Below are 22,394 nucleotides of genomic sequence, written 5' to 3'. Positions count from 1 at the left end.
AAAGCTAAGAGAAAGGAGGAGGAGAAGGGGCATTTGTTATTAAGGTGTTTGTCTTCCAAAGCAAACACTATGCGTGCTGAGCCCTACTTCCCTGAAAGTGGCTGGACATTGTCTGCTTATGGGAAGTAAGGAACAAATTTCTTCTGTTTCCTTTGCTTTCACACGTGGCCTTTGCCTTCATTAAGGGCCGTGCGTGGCCTTTATTAAACTTCCTTTATCTTGACCCACAAATTTTTCATCTTATTTTCTCCCCTTGTCCCACTGAGGAGTGGAGTGATAGAGTGGCTTGGTGGGCACCTGGCAGCCAGCCAAGGTTAACCCACCACATCAGTGCAGACCATGTTATTCAAGACTGCCTTGCACACTGAAATAACCAAATAATATATCAACATGGGGAAAAGGATCAAGAAAACAAGGCCAATCATGAAGTTATGAAGGAAATGGTCTTTCTCCAGTGCTTTTAAAGCAATAGAGGCAGAAGACAAAAAAAACCACCAAAACAAAATAAAAAAAAAAACAACAAACAAAAAACACCCACACCCCCCAAAACCAAAATGAAACAAACAAAAAAATACCCCTAAAAAAACCCCATCCATAAAGCAGAAGAAAGCAAGATTTGGTGAAGGAGCAGGAGGTGATAGATGAGATGGAAAATGGGAAAGAATGACTCTGGACTTCATTAAGAAATCTAATATGAGCAGAAAGAGCAGGTGAGGACAATGAGGAAGCAGAGGTAGAGATATATGCACTGGTGTTCTGTTATTCTGCCTACACCTGTATGTCTCCTCTGCTCTATGAAGTGTAATTTTTTTACAAGTAGAAGTCTATGCACTATATGCATCAACTTCCATGAGTCCTTGAGAAATAAACTGTGAAACAAGGTTGAGTTTGCTAAAACTGACGCTTAGTTTTTTTGAGGATACACATTGATGTTAGATATGACTAAGATAGCTGGATAGTAGCTTGTCCCATTTTTATGAAGCCTTTACAACAGCTATCTAATTTCCTCTTTGCCTATATTTACACGCAGTCTTCTTTTGTATTCTGAGGCTGTGGGTTCCCACATCTTCTCAGTCTTCCCTTCTAAAAATCAATTACATACTGCTCCTCAGACTCTTTTCCAACACTTTTTCAGCCTCCTGCTGACTTAAAATGGCATTGTTACAGCACCTTCAGTTATCTTCACTTAACTTCAGCCTTTACTTTACAGAATTACTTTTCAGTTCACTTCTGTAAATCAGAAATGTGCATCTCATCTTTGAATTTTTAAATATAACTTTTAAGTTTCATGCTGAGCTTTGAGAAGCACAACTGCACGTGCATGAGGAGGCTTCGATGCACTAAGCATGCCCATCCTAGAATGATTCTTAGTTGCTGTTCTGTTTAAAGTATCTTTGGGCAACCTTGTAGCCACATTGTACTGCTAAAATTTGGGACTTCTGCAAGATGAGAAACTTTATGAAGCTTAAAATTTGTTTCTTCTTTTTAATTTTTCAAGTTTCTGGTATTCTTTTAGAGAATATTTTCTCCTAATAGATGTACATTTGGTTTCCTTTAAATCAGTATTGTCTTCTTACTTTTGGCAAACCACATCTATTTGGCCAAAGTGATGGTTTTTCATGTTCTTATTGGGATTTATCATTTTATCTGTACATGACAATGTACTCCGAGTTCTTTTGTGTATTTTTTTTTTCTTTTTTGTAGCAAACATGATAGAAACACTATCCTGCTAATTGCGGACATGACCCACTGAAGCATCTGAATTCTTTTATTACTTAATCTAGTCTTCCTAATTGAGGCATTAAATTCTGGAAGAAAAGCTTGCTTGTTGTTAGTCCTCTTATTGTGAATTTATTTTCTATGCTCTGTAATTTGACATCTAAATCTCTGATATCTTTGTATCTTATCTAGTGTCTGAAGTATGTCTGACAACTCAAGCTCCATTAAAAATACAATAAGGGGCTTCAATGATGAAAAATATTGCATAATTTTGCATCTTTGTCTGGCAATGTAAGGCAATCAGCCATCTGGTGATTTCAGTTGTCATGTTCTAGAGTAAGAGTTGGTCTGTTTTTCGTCATGGGGTTGTAGCAACCAATGCCTTATGCAATGAATACCACCTCCTTGGAAAACAGTGATCTATATCCATTTTAAAATATTAAATTTTCATTTCAGTTTACTTTCATGTTGAAGACCTCAAATATTTGGGCTTCCCAAATAGACCTATTTTCTTTAGTTTACTCTTCCATTCTTGCCATCACTGTCTTCCACTGTCACATTAAACCTTCTCAAGAATTTTTTTCTGCTTTTCTTCATATCTTCTCAATAAGTGGTTGACATTATAGTTTTCAAAAAGTACTTTTAAAATATAGCTCAGCAGATTTTTAGTTACATTTTGTCTTGCATTTGAGATAATTCCTTTGCACTTACCAGACACTGACTGCAAACCAGAATTGCTTTAGCTGCCCTGAAGCAGATGGGCATGTGTAGAATTTTGTGAAGAAAGGTAGATTAAAACCCCAAGAGAACTCATACTTGTCAGATAAAAAGCAATAGATATACCTGAAAACAAATTTTAATGTAAGAATGGCTAAATCTTCCCATAAAATCCAAATGTTGACTATATCAGTGCAGCTTTACTATAACTTATCACTTTTCAAAGATAATGCTATTTTTAGAAATTTCATATTTAACCATACCTGAATCTTTATTAGCTAATCTGAGATATTTCAGTCATGGTGAAAATGGCATAAGTTGTTAATGCGTAATTAAACAGTTTATCTCCACTGCAGTGGTACATCCCTCCCTCCCCCCCGGCTCCCCCAACCTCTCTCTTTTTCACTTACTCCACTCAACCTTTTATTTATCCCTCATTTATTAACATTTTATTTTGTAGAGAAATTACATTTAACTTTATCATTAAAGATAACCAGAAGGATTGGATAGATTAATTATTCCAGCTCTCCCAAGTGGTAAGTTCAACTTTTTCTATTGATATAACGCTGCATCAAAAATGTGGCCAAATAGGTTTATTTTGACCCTCATAGCATGAAGAGTACAGAACATGATACATTAATACTTCAAAGAGAATTTAAAGGAAATATTGGTATTCTCAGTGATTAAAAATGCTAACTATAGCAATAGCCATAGAATAAATGTAGATACAGCAGAGTGGCGTATACCTATACACGACTAAACTCTTAGATAATGGTTAATAATAGCTCAACAGTTCTATTTTATCAACTAATACAGAGACAGGTGATCAAATGTAACATGGGGGGCAACTGATATGATAGGACACAGCACTAAAATATGAATCCATGGATGTAGACAGGATTCTGAAAAAAATCTCCCCAGCTGCAGAGATCTTTAGTGTTGTCCAGTGAATCTTGAAGACTACCTGTAATTCTGCCTACTGCCTCACGGGATACAAATTGACTGCTAGATTAGGCCTTGTTTCTGCCGGCCAAAAGCCACTCAAGCACAAAGGGTTGTTCTTTTGAACACCTTGCTGAATTGCTACACATTTTTTACTGGACTTATAAGGCCCAACTTTTTATGTAATGCTTTAGAGTACAGCTAAGCAGTTATTCTCAGGAATACTTCAGCTCTCCCCGCTCTCACTCCCCCCCACTGCACCACTGCTGTTTTTCCACTTAGTTGAATAAAATTAGTTTAAAGCAGATCTAAATTACTATAAGAATGGTATTTTAGCAGTTTATGTACATTTATCAATGCATTTTCTTGATATGCTTTCAGAGATGTCCACAACAGAGAAGTACATAAATAGATGTGGTAACAATGAGTAAGAAAGAAATTGAGAAAATAAATGAATGAAAAATGTTATTACCAAAAAGGTCAATAGAATGGGCGCTGATGACATAAGCACTGGTATAGTTTAAGAGACAGATGGCATTTTGTGTTTTACATCTGAAGGTGCCACTACTTTTCAGGACAGCTACAATTGTCTTTGCAAAAAACTGGTTACTCTGTAGCAAAATGTTTTTCCTATTTACAGGCTTGAAGCAACATAGACCTAGTAAAAGTTCATATCAGCAGGTATATGAAGACATTTATATGTATATAGAAGCATGTATATACGCTTCTTCATCACACATGGAATAAGACATGCTCTAGTGGTAGTTCATATATTCCCATTTTACAGCTACATCAGAAGAATAAAAAAAGAGGAAATAGGTCAAGTAGGGGAGAGCTGTGGATCTTATAGATTGTAGCAAAACAGCAGGGAACCACAGATATGATTTATAATTGGAAACTAAAGAAGCAGACTGACATTTTACCAAGACTGATACAACTCTACGATTGAATGTGGGGAAAAAAATGCTAGCAACAGATACCATAGACTAAATTGGTTTTATTTACACTGAACTGGTTCCTTGTAGATATGATTCCAATAATGATGTCTGGTCAATGACAATTATTTCCCCTGATGAACATCAATTAGCAACTACATACTCTAGTAGCTGGGCTACAAGAAGTTTCTCCATTTTTTTCCTTAGTTTTTTAATATAAGCAAATGAAATCTACTCTGATTTCTGTGGATAACCATAGGATTGAAGTTATGTGCTGAAGGTGGTATTTGGGTTTACTAGCAGAAGGATTAGATTCTGCATATTTAATATTTGCAAGGTTTTAATAGTAATTTACTCAGCAGAGATGTGATCAAGGGAGATAGTTGTTTAGAATATTGATAAACATGAATTATGCAACAATTTGTTTATGGATTAATTTTAATATAAGTTAAACATGTTCTTGGGTGTGTAAGAATAGACTTTTATGAGCTACATGCTAGAAACCTTTGGATATTTCAAGGGCATGTATCAAGCACTGTCATCTCACAGGAGGGCTCCAAACTTCTGAAGTTCACACTCATAAAACTTAGCACTTATTTAATATATCACATTTTCAAAGTCTTGGGGTACTGACAATTTTTTACCCACTGATTTTTGCTCCTAATCTTTTGCCTAGGAGAAAAATTAGCTGTGCACAGTGTGTCTGAGTTCAGAGACTAAAGAACTGAATATCAAACCCCCTGACTTTCATATGTTTTATGTGCAGAGAACTGAGAATTGAATGGTGCACATCTTGATATGTAAAACTTTGATTTTGAGATTTGAGCCAATATAGCATAGAAAGGTCTCCTTTCTTAGTCTGTTCCCACACACCTACTGACATTTGAGCCCTGTAATCTTTGACTCTTATCTCCTCAATCCCACTTGTTTAAAGAGATTTTTCAGCAAGATAGACTAAAGTCAGGTAGGGAGAAGCCTTCTCTTGGTCATGTTATATACATAAGGAGGATCTGAAAAATTCATCAACCTTCCACTCAGTTAATGCTGCCATTTGCTAATCATTAGTCCAGGAAATCTCTTTCCCTTAAACCTGAACGACAGTTCAATGTCTGTGCCAGTTGTTTCTATTATCTGTTAAGTAGATGGTCTTGCAGGAATACAGAATTTGTGAAGGAGTATCAAAACTGGTTTCTGTGATACTGAGATGCATGCTTCTAGAAAGTGTACTCTGGTATTCTTTAATAAACTGCCCATGTGTAGTATTCCTTCCAGAGGGAAGAGACTAACAGAAGGAGGAGGCTCTTGCTATATCTAGTTAGTAGGATAGTGCAAACAAAACCACCAAATAACACAACAAGAGAAGTTATTGTATTTCACATATGCAGTTCAGATTGATTACCACAAGCAGTTTTAGGATCAGCCTGGTATGTCCTAGTGTCACCAAGACAAAAGGCTAACACTAAACCTAACGTGCATTTAAAGATACTTGAAATGATAGAAATTTAAAATGCAAATCCAAATTAATCTGTCACATTGGCCAAACTGTGAGAATATCTTCTAAGTTCCAAACCTGCAGTGTGTGAGTTAAAACCTTTTTTAGCATTGTGAATTGGCATCAGTATTGAAGAAGGTGAAGATAAGCAAAGAAGAAATACTTCTACCTCAGTTATGTCAAGGGTTATTGCTCATTAGCTGACTATGCCTGGAATTAGCTTGCAGAATAAAGGGGTAGTTTCTTTGGAGCTCCTGTCACATGTACCACGTGTTTGTCTGTCTGTGATCAATCTTTACTTTATTCTCTGCAAGTCTTTATCTGAAGTTGCTCTTCAGCAGGGTCCTTAATTTTAATGACTATCAGGGATTTGATCATTACATGGTGAATCTTTACCTCTCAGATGTGAATGGCTTTTTTAAAAAGTGTTCCCAATTTCAACAAGTAGTCTACTGCAGAATGACATTTATAAATTGAATACTTTTCAATTCTCCAGCTGTATTACATGAGGGTTAATATATTTTTGCCACTAGAAATGCCTTTAAAAATCAACACTTTTGATCTTTTGGAACAGTAAGTAAGGTAGGTGAGAGAAAGAGACAAATTCAAGAGGGATATCTCTGCAAAAGATATCATTATTTATAAAATATTGGAATCTTGTAGCTTTAGGATTCTGATTTTTTCATAAATTTTGGCATCAAAATAATTATTTAACTCTTTTTTACTTTTGCAGAATGACTGTGCATCAGAAATTTGGATCAGAGAAATATGTCAGTTTTTGCTGTTAGTCATAACGATTTTTTATTAGTTATGGTTCCTTCTGAACTAACTCTTCTGAAGAGCTGGTTTAGCCATTTATTATGAATAACATTCATTTAAGCCAACACAGATTTGATTACTCACCTATTCTGAATCTCATTTGCTTCAATATTTGCCATTTGGAAATGGTCATTGAATAATTTCAATGGCCAAATAATTTGCTGTCTACAGGTTGTACAATCTTAATTCCAATTGTTCTGTGTTCTCTATTAATGGAAAGTTTAAGACCACTCTGCAGCAGTCTACTTCTGCCCCCAGCCAAGTTAATGAAAGCTTTTCAATTTGAAAATTCCAGAGTATGATCCTCTGTAATTGGGTGCCTGGCTCACATGACAGCTTCTCCTCACTGATTTGTTAACTGTAATTTTTTTAGATGTGTGAATGATGAATAACAGTTTTAGATACTTGTAATGAATTCATGCACACTTAGAATTTTTTGACCGATGCTGACTGCTGTGACTCTCAGAAGCTCAGTGACTCAGTTATCACTGATCTGGCAGCATAAATGGGCTTCAAAGTGGGTGTAAATTACTTTTACAAGTATTTCCAAACCTCTCTGCGGTAGTAGAGTAGTATAAAACTGCCTAATATAAATTAGAATTAGGCTCACTGTATTTTGTTTATTTCAGTTTAGCCTTGGGTTTTTGTGGATTTTTTCCTTAATTATGAAAATTCTCTTCATAATCATAGAATCATTAAGGTTGGAAAAGATCTCTAAGATCATTGAGTCCAACCGTCAAATCTAATCTAAATTTTCTTACAAAATGACTTAGGAGAATTTAGTTTAAAAGTTAAAAAATAACTTATCATCAGGCACTATAGCATTTAGGTTTTCTTTCCACATTTCTAAGCTTTACCCCTAAAAGGGTCAAAAGTTAATAAATCAGAACTGTAAAATTTATTTCTTCTATATATTGGTCCAAAACCTCATCTTTTTCTTTCATGTTAATGGAACCACAAAGTAGACTCAACTGGTTCAAACAGCCAGGCTTTGATTCCCTTTACATGCAGGTTCCCCCCAGGTTATGGAGCTGGCAAATTTTGTTCTGCATCACATCTGCTCCACAGTCCATGACTATCAGAGAGCTCTTGTTCTGGCTGCCAGACTAGTCCCTTTGGGTTGGCTGCTGCAGGAAACAAAGTAGAGCTTCAAGTTGTGAACAGGCATAATTTGGCTCCACTAGTTGAGAAGCTATAAGGATGGTTGACAGCTATCATATTCCACCTCCCCCAGTACCCCTTCATGTTGGTCTCTCTGGCAATGGGTCCCTGTTAAAACTGAATCTCTTCCCCTAAAGAATCATTGCTTTTGCAGACCTGTTAAAATGTGGCCTAGAAAAATTTATGCCCCAAAGGTATGGGATTCAGGGTGCAATTTGAAACACGTTATGTGGCAAAGTTGTAACATGAGATATTTCTTGCCTGAAGTTATAGAATTAGTATAGGCTTATAAATTACCCTTTAAATCAGAAATGTAATTGCTCTATGATTTTTCTTCGGTAGTTGGGACTGAAAATTATTTAAAAAATGGATTGCATTTGCCCACGGTATTGCAAACAGATTGATCTTTTGGTGATGGTTGAAAAAAACCACCACAATAACAAGAGAAAACTGGTGTGTTGCCATGAAAAAAATTGCTTTATATGAACAAGAGTAATGACATATTTGAAGAATTTCATGTGATGTGGGAAAAATGTGTTTTATATCTCTATCAAAACAAGATGTATAAGAAAGAAGCATGTCAGATCACTGGGGAGGTTTTGTGGGGGAGAAGTAATACAACAGTTCAGAACAATATTTTTCAAAGAATTTGTTTTGCTGCTTGTCCACAAAGCTTTTTAATGCATCATTTTTTTTTTGTTTTATCAGTATTTTGAAATCAATAGACATTTATAATGGAAAAGATAAGTACTTTAAATGGGCTTATCTTTACCCTCCCCTGTAAACATATGACTAACACATGAAGTACATACAGGGTTAATGTGGTGTTGCTGTCTTATAGGCAACATTCATCAACCCCTTCCCCTCCTTCTTAAACTTTTTGTTAAAACATTCTTTGCTATAGACCTAGGATTTCTCTGGGTTTACTTGCAGTAAATCCTTTTATAATTATTCTTGGCTTGACTTGATACCCCTCAAAAATTGCTTGTTCCTATGGCTGATGCCTCAAGAAGGAAATGAGTGTAAATATTTTAAATCAGAGGATTATGCCAAAGCAAAAGTAAAAAAAAAAAAAAAAAAAAAAGCAGTTTCATGTTTTTTAAAGTATCTACAGCCAAGTCCTGGATTACTGGTGCATAATATTTGTAGCTCTAATCATACTGCTGAAGTGAATCAGTTGTTGATTATTTGAAATGGATGGATGGGATATTGAAACTCTCTTAGAAGAATCTAAATTCCAAATTAAGATTGAAGGCCATTGCTTTGACTTTGGTTATAATAACACGTGAGGATTTATATATTTATACATTTATACAAATTCCCCAGGATTTGCTAGTTTACTGCAGTTAATGGCCACTCTCCGACCCCAAGTTGTGTTCAAAGACCTCTTATTGGACAACAAGCTCATCTGAACTTGTTAAAGGAAATTAAATCATGTTCTTTGAGTTTTTCAACTCCTTTCCCTAATTTTTTTTCTTTAGTATGCCTACAAATAAATAAAAAAGAATGTCAATGAATAAGAGGTGACTTCTTTCATTATTTTCTTGTCTACTTATCTGTTGTTCTGGATTTGTTTTTTTCTTACACTGAAAAGACACAGATACTGTTTAGTGTCCTACTTGTCCTCCAGCTGCTGAGCCAGAAGAGGACAAGTTTTCTATAGATCCTATACCATGTTTTTCAACATCATGCTGGAATAACACCCCTGAGAAATCTTAAATGTGATAGAGCATCTCAGAATTTGTTCATGCAACTGAACCTATACCTGCCTACCTAATTATGAAGAGAGAAATTACTCTCCAGATTACATCGACCGTATTTTATTAACTCTCCTCTGCATTTATTGGAAGCCTAGACATCCATTTCATACATTGACTACATTGTAGAACTTTAAAGAGGAAAGCGGAATCTTGCCCTATGGTGCTGGAGACAAGCTGCCTTTTTCTTCTCTTTGTTCACTGCCTGCTACAGAGGGAACTTGAATGCCAAGTGTAATTATGTTGTTAAGTCAGAAGTTATCACTGACGTGGTGGACTATATGCACACTCTTAGTCCAGGATCTGTCTCACACTGGAAGAGCTACACAAGTAAGATGAGTTCACTTAATGCTTAAAGTACACAAACTAGTAATTTCTGGAACTTTGAACTCATCACAGTAATGATATCAAGAGACTTGCTGTTGATTGCGAGAAAGTGCTGCAGTTATTAGTAATAGGACTTGGATCTTCATTTTGCACAAAGGTAATATAATGAGTTTCATTTTTTTGAAAAATGCATCTCTTTCCCTTCTGAGCACAGAGGCATTTCTTGGATTAGATGATCAGATTACTAACAACAGAGTTTTTCTGGAGATGTCTGTTTGAAGTACAAATCTTTAATGCACATATCTCTTCAACACCTAGAGATGCTCTGTGAATTCATGACTTGAGCTGGCAGTTCTGCGCTAGAGGTCATGACCCAAGTGGAGTTGTGCTGGTTACAAATTGGATTTCTTGTCTAACAGAAACCTAGTTACTCATGCCAGTATTTAAAATCATAATGCTGATGGAAATAGAACCCCTTTAACAAAAGTGGCTCCATAATTAAAAAGTCTGGAAACCATTAGTAGTGGTTACTGTAAATAATTGCAAATAATCAACTCACAAGCAGACAGAGAGAAATCTTACTAACTCATAGGTAAATAACTAAACTCTAAAGTACTAAGTAAATTCTAAAACTGAGGCATCAAAGACAAGTGAGATGTTTTTGGAACTAATGATACTCATGCATGTCTTTCTCACTTATTTTCTGCTGGCTTTAGTTGTTCAACATTTTTCTTTCCTTGTTTATGCTGTCAAGTTAGACTGTAAATGTTTTCAGCAGGGAATTTTTATTCTTTCATGTCTTCAGCATGTGCACAAAAAACAGTCAGTACTAGAGAGATCAATATCATTATTGTTAATAGCTCTGTCCACATGTATTTAGCAATGTTAAATCTAATAATCACAAAACATAAAATGTTCAGAGAATCTGCAGATTATTTATGATTAGAAGTGTTGACTTATTTATGGCCAACTAACATTTGAGCTATATTCCTCTCCTTGGAATTGCTTTTTTAAGAATTCAGCTTTGCTTAGGCAGATAATCACTGAAGGTCAAAATTGTTGCAGGTTAGTGAGAACACAGGAGAGATCAACGCATTGAGCATCACTTCTCTTATACTGGACTCTATTCATTTCTGGAAGCTGATACTACAGATTGCATATTGAACCTCCAACATTCTGGATAAAAAAGCTAAGGTTTCTGAAGTTTTGTTTTAGTTCAGTTATTCTCTGCATTTGGGAAGGAGACTTAAAAAAAAGAACTAAAAATAAAAAAAATATTATATTGGTCTGTGGTAATCAACAGTATTCTTACACCTTTTGGGTACTTTGATATAGCTCTTTTGCAAGTTTAACTTAGCTGTTTTCTTGTTGGCCTTTGACAAATTGCTGGCAAAGTTGGGAAAAAATCCCAGAAAGGAGTATAAAAGCAGCATAATCTTCAAACGGTGAATAACATCACAATATTACTTTCTCTTGTGTAATTTCCTTTATATTATTTACAGATAAATTATGGAGAGCTGGATTCATCAAGCAGGAGGTGTCTGCAATATAGATGTCTACATCTGGACTAGTTACCCTGCTGCCAATTTATAGTTAGTCAAGAGAAACAGGCACTTTTAAGTAAAGTGGATATACTCATGTCTATGAATAGAGAAGAATTGTGCCCTAGATGTGCCTCTTTCTCATAAAGCCCACATGGGAGATGTCTTCTTTATTAATATGTTTGCTGTATCTCACTTTAGGTGTCTTTAAAATATTTGCTGTGTATTAGCAAGTAGATACTTTAGGAAATTAGATGAGAACTTCACCTCGACATTTGAAAAGGGCCAGAACATCACAAAACATCACATAGGAAGTGAGATAAGCTTGAGCTCAAATGTATACCAACATTTCATGCCCAAAGCCTTTTTCTCTCTCATCAAGAAAAAGTCCTTTTCACATCATATTGCAGACCTCAGCCTCCCCTTACCTGCAACGTAAACTGTCCTGGCCTGACGTTAGTATGTATCTCACCTAACCAAATGGTAGTGATACAGGTCTATAGATTCATTCGCAGACAATTTTGTTGACATCTTACAAGAAAATTGATTTATAGGTAACCTGAGTTTAAGCTGTCTTGCTTGGTATTCAGGGAAAAGTGGAAACTAGATCCCCTGCCCTTACCTAGGTGTCAAGGAAGCACAAAGCTGGATCTGAGAAAGTGCCAAATATTAGACTGCTTCCTGAAGCAGGACAGTGTAGGTATAATCATGAAAGAGTATTAAAGACACAATCACCAAAGAAGGCTCCTTGCTGAGATATTCCTACAAAATCCAGGGAAAGTCTTGAAGAAAAATCTGGAACTAGGTCTACAATATACAGAACTGCAAAGGTCTTCAGCAGGTCCATAGCTCCTGCTGAAGGGTTGAGACTGGTTACAACAATGAAAAACAGTCCTTGTTGCTGTCTAAATCCTGCTAAAGGTACTCTCTGACAAGAGCAAGGCAAAACAAATGTCCCTTTCCCCTGAGCTGTGCATTCTGTGCTATATGATAGAGAAGTGCAATATAGAAGCTACAGAACTGTTAGTTTAACCTCAGTACCTGGTAAAATTATGGAGATCATACTGGGTGCTATTGAAAGGCATTTAAAGGACAATGCAATCATCAGGCACAGTCAACACAAGTTCATGAAGGGAAAGTCCTAACTAATTTGATATCCTTCTATGATAAGGTCACCCACCCAGTGGATGAGGGGAAGGCAGTGGATGGAGTTTTTCTGGATTTTAGTAAGGCTTTTGATGCTGTCCCTCACAGCATCGTTCTGGACAAGTTGTCCATCTGTGGGATGAGCGTGTTGACGGTGCCTAGTGGATGAAGGGAAGGTGGTGGATGTCGTTTTTCTGGATTTTAGTAAGGCTTTTGATGCTGTCCCTCACAGCATCGTTCTGGACAAGTTGTCCATCTGTGGGATGAGCGTGTTGACGGGGCACTGGGTGAAGAACTGGCTGAAGGGCAGGGCTCAAAGGGTTGTAGTGAATGGGGCTACATCTGGCTGGTGACTGGTCACCAGCGGTGTTCCCCAGGGCTCAATTCTAGGGCCAGATCTGTTCAATATATTTATCAATGATCTGGATGCAGGAGTTGAATGCACCATTAGCAAGTTTGCTGATGATACCAAACTGGGAGGCGATCTCTCAAGGGACAAGAGTAGCTTATAGGGTGCTATGGTTTGGATTTGTGATGAACACAGTGTTGATAACACACCAACGTTTTAGTTATTGCTGAACAGTTCTTATGCAATCATCAATGGCATTTAACAACAAATGCTGGATTCTGTACCTGGGACGGAGTAATGCCAGACACAAGTACAAACTGGGAGAAGAGTGGCTGGGGGGCAGCCCTGCAGAAAGGGATCTGGGGGTGCTGGTCGACAGCAGGATCAATAGGAGTCAGCAGTGTGCCCTGGCAGCCAAGAGGGCAAACCGCATCCTGGGGTGCATCGAACACAGCATAACCAGCCAGTCAAAAGAGGTGATTATCCCACTGTATTCAGTGTTGGTGCTGCCTCATCTTGAGTACTGTGTGCAGTTCTGGGCCCCACAATTGAAGAAGGATGTTCAGGTCCTTGAATGTGTCCAGAGGAGGAGGGCAACAAAGCTGGTGAAAAGGCTGGAAGGAATGTCCTATGAGGAGCGGCGTAGGACACTGGGTTTGTCTAGTTTGGAGAAAAGGGGCGACCTCATTGCTCTCTGCAGCTTCCTGAGGAGGGGAAGTGGAGAGGGAGGTGCTGATCTCTTCTCCCTGGTATCCGGTGACAGGACACATGGAAATGGCTCAAAGCTGCACCAGGGGAGGTTCAGACTGGACATCAGGAAACATTTCTTTACCAAGAGGGTGGTCAAACACTGGAACAGGCTTCCTCGAGAGGTGGTCAATGGCTCAAGCCTGCCAGTGTTTAAGAGGCATTTGGACAATGCCCTTAATAACATGCTTTAACTTTTGGTCAGTCCTGAAGTTGTCTGGCAGTTGGACTAGATGATCATTGTAGGTCCCTTTCAACTGAAATATTCTGTTCTGTTCTGTTCTATTCTATGATCCTCACCAGTGATCTTCAGATATTTTCAATTTGTCTGAAAATCATGCAAATATTGGAAAAATAAGATTGCATCAGTAATTTCAAATATTTGTGACTATTTTAAGTGATGTGAGAAGTACTTTGAAATAGATTTCTTTATTAGGAAAGTGACCTTGACAGTTCAATCAGATTACTTTTTGTACTGTTTTTTGCTAGGATAGTTAGGTTTTTTTATTGTAGCTTGTATAATTCTATGGTTTGGATTTGTGATAAAAACAGTGTTGATAACACACTAATATGTTAGTAATTGCTGAACAGTTCTTTCACAGCATCAAGACCTTTTCTGCTTCTCATGTTGCCCTGCCAGCAAGCAGGCTGGGGGTACAGAAGAAGCTGAGAGGGGACACAGCTGGGACAGTTGACCCCAACTGACCAAGGGCTATCCCATACCATATGATGTCATGCTTAGCAATAAAAGCTGGGGGAAGAAGAAGGAAAAAGGAGGAATGTTCAGTTATGGAGTCTGTCTTCCCAAGTAACCGTTATGCATGATGGAGACCTGTTTTCCAGGAGATGGCTGAATATCTGCCTGCTGATGGGAAGTAGTGAATGAATTCCTCATTTTGCTTTCCTTTTGTGCACAGTTTTCCTTTACCTATTAAACTGTGTTTATCTCAACCTGCAAGTTTTCTCACTTTTATCCTTCCAATACTCTTCCCCATCCCACTGAGGGGAGTGACTGAGTGGTTGTATGGGGCTTAGTTCCCTACCGGGCGTAAAACATACCACTTTTGTAGCTCCTTCTCTAGCAATATTCAAAGCTAAAGCAACCACTTAATTTTACTGAAGGTAGATTTCAAAGAAGAAAATTTAGGACTTATAAAGCCATCAAAAATATTTTTAATATTGCCGAATGTGAAATTCATTTATAAAAATGAATAGAGAAATATGTTCAATACTACTTTATCCTGTAAGGATTTAGATATACTTAAAAATTTTACACTATTGTATTTGCCCTAATGACATCCGTCTCTATTTTTCTATGTAGGAATATAATTATAATACCCTTCATATGTATCTGGGTCTCCCAAGGCTTTTGTTCAATGACTAACAATATGCATTCTATAGGTTCCTAAAACTGTACAAATTTAGCTATACTTAAAAGAAGATGAAACATTATTTCATGAAATGTTTACTTTTTTTCAGTTTCTCATTCTTCTTACTCTTCTTGTGCCTCCCTCTCCCAACATATCTTCCATTTTTCAAATTAGAATAACTGACAGAGAAGATAAGGAGAGAAAAATGGCAATTTCTTTTTTCAACTTTCTTCAGAAAATTTTTAAAAGCAAGCCTTTAACACTTACAGTAAGCTTCTTAGCTTTTCAAAATAGATCATTTATTTACCATCTTCGCTTTTCTTTCCTCTGCTATGATTGGTCTATATACTTTTGCAGATTAAAAACGACTTAAATATGAAGTTCTACTAATGACTAACACTCAATCTTCCTTCCTCTCACACTAGTTCCAAAATAGTATCACAAATTGGCCTTCAAAATAATCCTGTTTACAAGCAATTTGTTCATGTGCACATATAAAATTCTCTGAAGCTATAATTGCCATGGGAGATTGCAGAGAGGGTGAGAATTTAGGCCTCATCTTATTATTTGCCTGTCCTTATGGTGTTCTAGTGGAGAAAAACTGTATATATACTTTCTTACTTCTTTTTTTTTTTTCAGGAACAATCTAAGAAATGGGTACCATGTTATCCACCATATTTGTTTGCAACGTGGTGCACAAGGACTCTTCTAAGTTCATAGCCAAAGAGTTTTATAGAAGCAGGATAAAAGAACATCACTTACTCTTTTCTGAAGTATTTTTTTTTATTTTCTCCCTTCTCAGAGATGGAGGAAAAGATTAATTTATTAAGCAGGATCAAACCCTGCCAAGAGGAAAATAGTCCCATTAAACTGGAGAGTAACTCACGTTTGTCTAAAAAAGAAGTCTGAATCTGAGCGTATATTAAGCTGAAACAAATTAAGTGATACACAATACACACAAGTGTCTGTCAAGCAGGATCACATGCTAAAATTTCTCACTTAGAATCACATTTAATGTATTTCACTTTCTTTTCTTTTTACATTACAGGAGATATAATTTAAATTTGAGTTATGGTAACCTAAAAAGCCATTTTACTGGAAATGAAGAACAATTGATCAACATAAACCATTTCAGTGAGAGAAAAGAAAAGGTATAGAGAGTTTATCTTTTTAATTTTTTTTTTTACTCCATTCTGTATCAGTCAGAGTGATCTAATATTTGTTTTTTATCTTTTTCATCTAATCTCACATTAATTTCTTATCCCCTTGGGGATATTCTCTCTTTTATTCAAAATGCAGTAGATGTACTTATGTCAGTGTTGAGCACCCTTTTTGCTTGGTTAATTAGTTACAAGTCTGCAAAGATACAGACCTATTCTAAGCATTTGATTTCCTTTATATTTTTAATTGTAACAAGAACTAGGACTCATTAAAACCACATGAGAAATGTATTTTCCTCAGGTGTTTTACTTCTGTCAATTCTGCCCTTCTATAAATACACTTTGTGGACTGAATCAGGGAGCTTTAGGAAGAACATTCTTCCAGATCAATGTGTGGAGCTTTGATTTTGTAAAGATTCACTTGTACATGGACTCCTTTTTGGTTACAGTTTCTATTACCAAATGCTTTCAATTGTGATGCTGACATGATCAATTTAGAGCAAAAATAGAGCTGGATTGAGATATCTAGGAGTATACATGGTGCATTTCAAGAGAACAGAGGTTTGGACAAAGTAATGAAGATAAATCCTAGGATTACAGGAAATTCAACAGAAAGAAATCAAATACATGAAACATATCCTTGCCCATTATTAGGCCACACAAAAAATACAGAACATACACTGATACCATCTGTTCATTTCTAAAAGAAGTTTGCAGTGATAATAGTCCATTTTGGTTTCATTCTAAACAGGACGAATATTAGTCCAGAATGTGTTCTTATGGAGTAAACTTGAATTAATGGTTATTCATCTCCAACTTCATCCATATTTGTCTAATAATCGCCTAATTAAATTAAGAAATTCCTTGAATCAGTAGTGTCAGAAAGTTACAGCTACTTGAAAGCTGTTTGGTGACTCGTGAAATAAATTGGTCATGTTATTCTACCTGTATAATGTAAATGGGGTCAGCATAAAATTCACACGACGATTGCCCTAATTCTTACTTCTATTGGCTGAATCCTGAAGGCATGTTCATAGCATGTAACACAGCACAAGGTGAACAGCCCTGAGTAAGGTTCAGAGTAATTGGTTCACAAAACATGGTTCAAACTTGTGGATAAACACTAGGCCAAACCCCAGAAAATATAAATCATTATGCTGAGTCCTAGCTACCAAGCTTTCTCTCTGAAAGGCTATTTAACTGACGTATGCTGTACTGACTCATGTATCTTCCATTTTCAGACTTAGTTTCACCACACCTGGATTGTGAAATCTCCCTTCTGCAGTGAAGACCCTGAGGCTGCAGTTTAGAGGTTTAGGTTCTTTGCAGAGCAATAATGTATTCCCTGAGAGATGAATGATGGAGAAATTTAAACCACCCTTGTTTTCAACAGCTAGTACATATAATATTGGAGAGGGTTTTGGTTTCCAAAGTTGTGCATTAGGAATCTGTGATGGTGAAGAAATTCATGCAAAATTAAATTAAACACTTAAAAATAGAATTTTGTACTTAGAACAGAAAGCATTTCCAAAAGAAAGAAACCACTATATGTGCAAAGAGAATGCAGGCTATGATTACTGCCTCACGAGATGTATGGTAGTACACATACTTCACTCTGGCACATACTTTGTTTACGCAAAATATTTTTTAGCTTGAGGGGTTTCAGAATTTTAATGTAAAATTTTTTGATGTACTTTTTATTATTTAAAAGGAAGATGCTGTCGAGAACATCACAAGCATTGTAAATTATTGTTTATATGTCAGGACGTAGGTGCCACTGTCAAACCTATTTACAAACATCAGTGTTCCTTTTTAGAACTAGAAAAAAATATTTGGATAATCAGAATATATTACTGAACATGTATGTGGTTGTATCAAACATGCTCTACATTAGATACTACAATGAAGTACCTGGATGGATAGCTAGTTGTACAGAACATAAACTAAATGTGGGGCTTAGGATAATGGACTACTTTGAATTTCAGTCCTTTTATAAGCTTGATGGGATGACAGAATATTTGGGTTTGTATTTCAAGAAACCTTGTACCTAAAAGAAGGAGCAAATTATATGTGAAATAACTTTAATCCCTGGGTATCATCTATCCTCATGGAAGTGAGTGGCAGAAGAGAAAGGACTGTTTCTGCAGAGTGATAGGGTATCGTTGTTTATTTCTGTAACCGAACTTTCTGTATATCCTTAAATGTATGGCTTCATCATTAAAGATAAAGAGCAAGTATTTCAGCAAAAGAACAATGAATAAAGTGGAAAAAATTGTGATAGAATAATGGCTTTCCTAGCAGGTTCTAATGCTGGTTTAAAAGCCAGGTATTCCAAAATTCATTAGAATTACACTCTCATATAAGACCTCAACAAAACCATTAACAGCAAACTGTACTTTGCTATCATACAGCAGTTTGGCAATACAGCAGTATCAGCCAGAAGGTGTGTTTTTCCAACAGAGCTGACGTAGCTATCCTAGGAAAACTTTCCCTTTCATACAGAAGCAGGGACTATGCCTAAATATAACTGTGTGTTTAACCATAGTAATTTCAGCTTTTTAAATGGATAGATGGAGGAATTAAGGGTGGCATAAATATATGTCAATCAAAAAAAAGGATAAGGTGAAGTCTTATGCTAGCCTCTAATATGCAAGGAAAAATCTCACTAATGATACAAGTGTTTACTGGCTATTGGATCTTCTACTAGAGAATGAGGTGTAATAAGGATACTGAGAATTAGATTGGTCCCATCCTTATTTGGGCTTACTGAATAAAACAAAAAAGTAAGTACCGTGGGCATTAGGACAAACTAGAAAAAAGAAGTGCAAAATATGTCGTCTATATTATGCCTAAAATTTGCATGACTTCCTGTCTTTGAATGAGTGAGTTTTGCTATTAATTCACATACAGTAAGATATTATCCAAAGTTTTTTAATTTTTGTCACTCACCATAGTAGAAGTAGGTCTTGCATTGGCAATTCATTATTTAAAGGGAATTACTACTATTCTGAAACTACATACAGTAGCAATCAGAATTAAACGGGAAGGTAAAAAGCTAAGGTCACTTTTGAGAATTGTATTTAATATTCATAGACCCCTTTGCTGCTTTGAAGTATTAACCTAAGTGTTTATCAAAGAAGACACAGCCTTAACCTCTGGCTATTTAAACTGAATAAAGACCAGATGTTATAATTCCAGGTTTGGGTGCAAATGACATTTCTCTTTCAGAAGCAATGCATTTTGTCATAGCAATTTGTGTAAAGGTAAGAAGTCATGAAATAGGCTGCCAAGTTCTCTCTGGTTCATTTGTTATGATTTTTGCTTCTGACACAATGACATGGGTTCAAGTCTCAAAGTGGCACTCCGTAGCGCTCTACTGATAGAAGAGCTATCTGTACTTTAGGTGACATTTTAAAATAAGCTTTCTGGAATTTATCCAAATGTATGCTAAAAATCATAAGAGGCATTTTTAGATAAGAGTTGGAGATAATAGCACTCTCGTGGGCAACATCTCTTCTCTCTATAAAACTCACTCTGATACCCAAGACTGTCTGTGAGCTATTGCTGAGTACATCTGTAATGGCTGCTTCATTTTATGCAACGTCATTTTGTAACAAATAACTCATTATCCTTCAGAGATGTTCAATATCTGGGATTTGAGGAGCATTTTAAAATCAAATTCTATTCAGAAGCCACTAATCTATGCCACACAAGCTTTTGTCACTTATTATATATTAACTCCTTGATCCTAGCAACTGCTTCAGTCTTTATATGCCAAGGCAACATACCCAGATTCTCTGAATTACAGCCTGTTCAGTGATGAGTTAGTAGGTGTGGTGGGTTGACCCTGGCTAGAAGTCAGGTGACCACCAAAGCCACTCTATCACTCCCAAAGGCTTGTGGGTTGAGATAAGGACAGGGGGAGATCATTCACCAATTACATTCATGGGCAAAACAGACTCGACTTGGGGAAATTAGTTTAATTTATTGCAAATCAAATCAGAGTAGGGTAATGAGAAATAAAAACTAAATCTTAAAACACCTTCCTCCCACCCCTCCCTTCTTCCCAGGCTCTACTTCACTCCTCTTCTCCTCCAGCAGCACAGGGGGATGGGGAATGGGGGTTGCAGTCAGTTCATCACACTTGTCTCTGCCGCTCCTTCCTCCTCAGGGGGAGAGATCCTCACACGTTTCCCCTGCTCCAGCGTGGGGTCCCTCCCATTTTTAGTCCTTCCCACGGGCTGCAGTTCTTCACGAACTGCTCCAGCATGGGTCCCTTCCACGAGGTGCAGCCCTTCAGGAACAGACTGATCCAGCGTGGGTCCCCCACAGGGTCACAAGTCCTCCCAGCAAATCTGCTCCAACGTGGGCTCCTCTCTCCATGAGTCCACAGGTCCTGCCAGGAGCCTGCTCCAGTGTGGGCTTCCCATGGGGTCACAACCTCCTTCGGGCATCCACCTGCTCTGCCATGGGGTCCTCCATGGGCTGCAGGTGGATATCTGCTCCACCATTAACCTCCATGGGCTGCAGGGGCACAACTTGCCTCAGCATGGTCTTCACCACGGGCTGCAGGGTAATCTCTGCTCCAGCACCTGGAGCACCTCCTCCCCCTCCTTCTTCACTGACCTTGGTGTCTGCAGCGTTGTTTCTCTCACATATTCTCACTCCTCTCTCTAGCTGCAATTGCTGTCATGCAGCAACTTTTTCCCCTTCTTAAATATGTTATCACAGAGGTGCTACTGCCATTGCTAATGGGCTCGGCCTTGGCCAGCGGTGGGTCCTTCTTGGAGCCATTGGCTCTATTGGACATAAGGGAAGCTTTCAGCAGCTTCTCACAGAAGCCACCCCTGTAACCCCCCCGCTACCAAAAGCTTGCCAGTAGAAAAGTACAGCACCTGGGCATATACAGATGAGATAAGTAGTTTACCGTGAGGGTAAGTGTTCTCCCAGGAGTCTGTCAAGCACCAGGTTTTCACTACAGGTCTGGTTCGTCCTGGCAAGAAGGGAAGTTTGTTCACCCAAAGTAACAGGAATGAATAAGACCAGTGGTGTCGACTGTTTGGTATTGATCTTTTTGTAAAATGTTCTTTTGCAGTCTTCAGTCATTGTAATTTTCCCTTTCAAGTCAGATTTTTTTTCTGTTCTTGGGTATGTACAGTTCTCAGCTTATTTTGCTATGACATATTTGAATATTACTGTCAGTACTGGTGACATTTTTGCAGTGAGAGCTACAGAGTATATGCTTTTTCTCTATCTAACAAAAACCTTTTTTGCAGATAGAGTAGGAACAATACGGAATGTTCCCATAGCCTTTATCATATTTTGGACAGTAATAAGGGTTTAGGAACTTAATGAAATCTTTAAGACTTTAATTAGGAAGGCATACTTGACATACCTGAATGTGTATAATAAATGTACACAGGATACTTGATACTGTGGAAACCATAGGAAGTGCTATCTGTATCCATCCCTGGTAACTGATTCTTCTCGCACATTATTATTACATTGATAAACTCTTCATTAGGCTTTCTACTGATCTGTGCAAAAGGAAGAGACCAGAAAACTAAACCCCCTGTATTCTGACCCTCAAATACCTTATATGTGAGGATGTCCTTGCTCCTCTTGTGATAAGAAAATAAATTATTTTGACTGATGGCAACTATCGATCTATTCATCTTCAAATTTGTGTTGTTTCCTTTGCTAACACTTTCTGATTCTACAGATAATTATCTGATAAAAGATTTTTGAGCAGTTGTGTTTTGATAGTTGATGGAATGGTATTTTTCATCTTGCGTCAAGGGCTTTGTGTACTTTAATTTTCAGTGGCTGGGATAATAGTGTGTTAAGTACTGTCCATTCAGGAAAAAGAATTCAAGTCAAGAAATATGATTAAAATCAGTTACTCCTTTGTGTCTAATTCAGCCAAACCTGTGTTAGAGGTTGTGGTGCCACAGAGTTAATAGGTATTCCTATGAATTGCCTAATGCACACACAATAAGTAGTCTGAAGTCTGAGGAAAAAGGGGTAATTTATCTTTATCAGACTAGTTACAGCTGTGTTTGAGAGAGTCTATGAGGTTGCAGGGCTCTAAACGGATTTGCTGTTGTATTGACCCGCCTAGTGGATGAGGGAAAGGCTGTGGATGTGGTCTACCTGGACTTCAGTAAGGTCTTTGACACTGTCTCCCACAGCATTCTCCTCGAGAAGCTGGC

This window comes from Aptenodytes forsteri, unplaced genomic scaffold, assembly GCF_000699145.1.
Source record: "Aptenodytes forsteri isolate BGI_AS27 unplaced genomic scaffold, ASM69914v1 Scaffold23, whole genome shotgun sequence".
NCBI classification, from domain to species: Eukaryota; Metazoa; Chordata; class Aves; order Sphenisciformes; family Spheniscidae; genus Aptenodytes; species Aptenodytes forsteri.
This window is presented reverse-complemented; position numbering follows the sequence as displayed.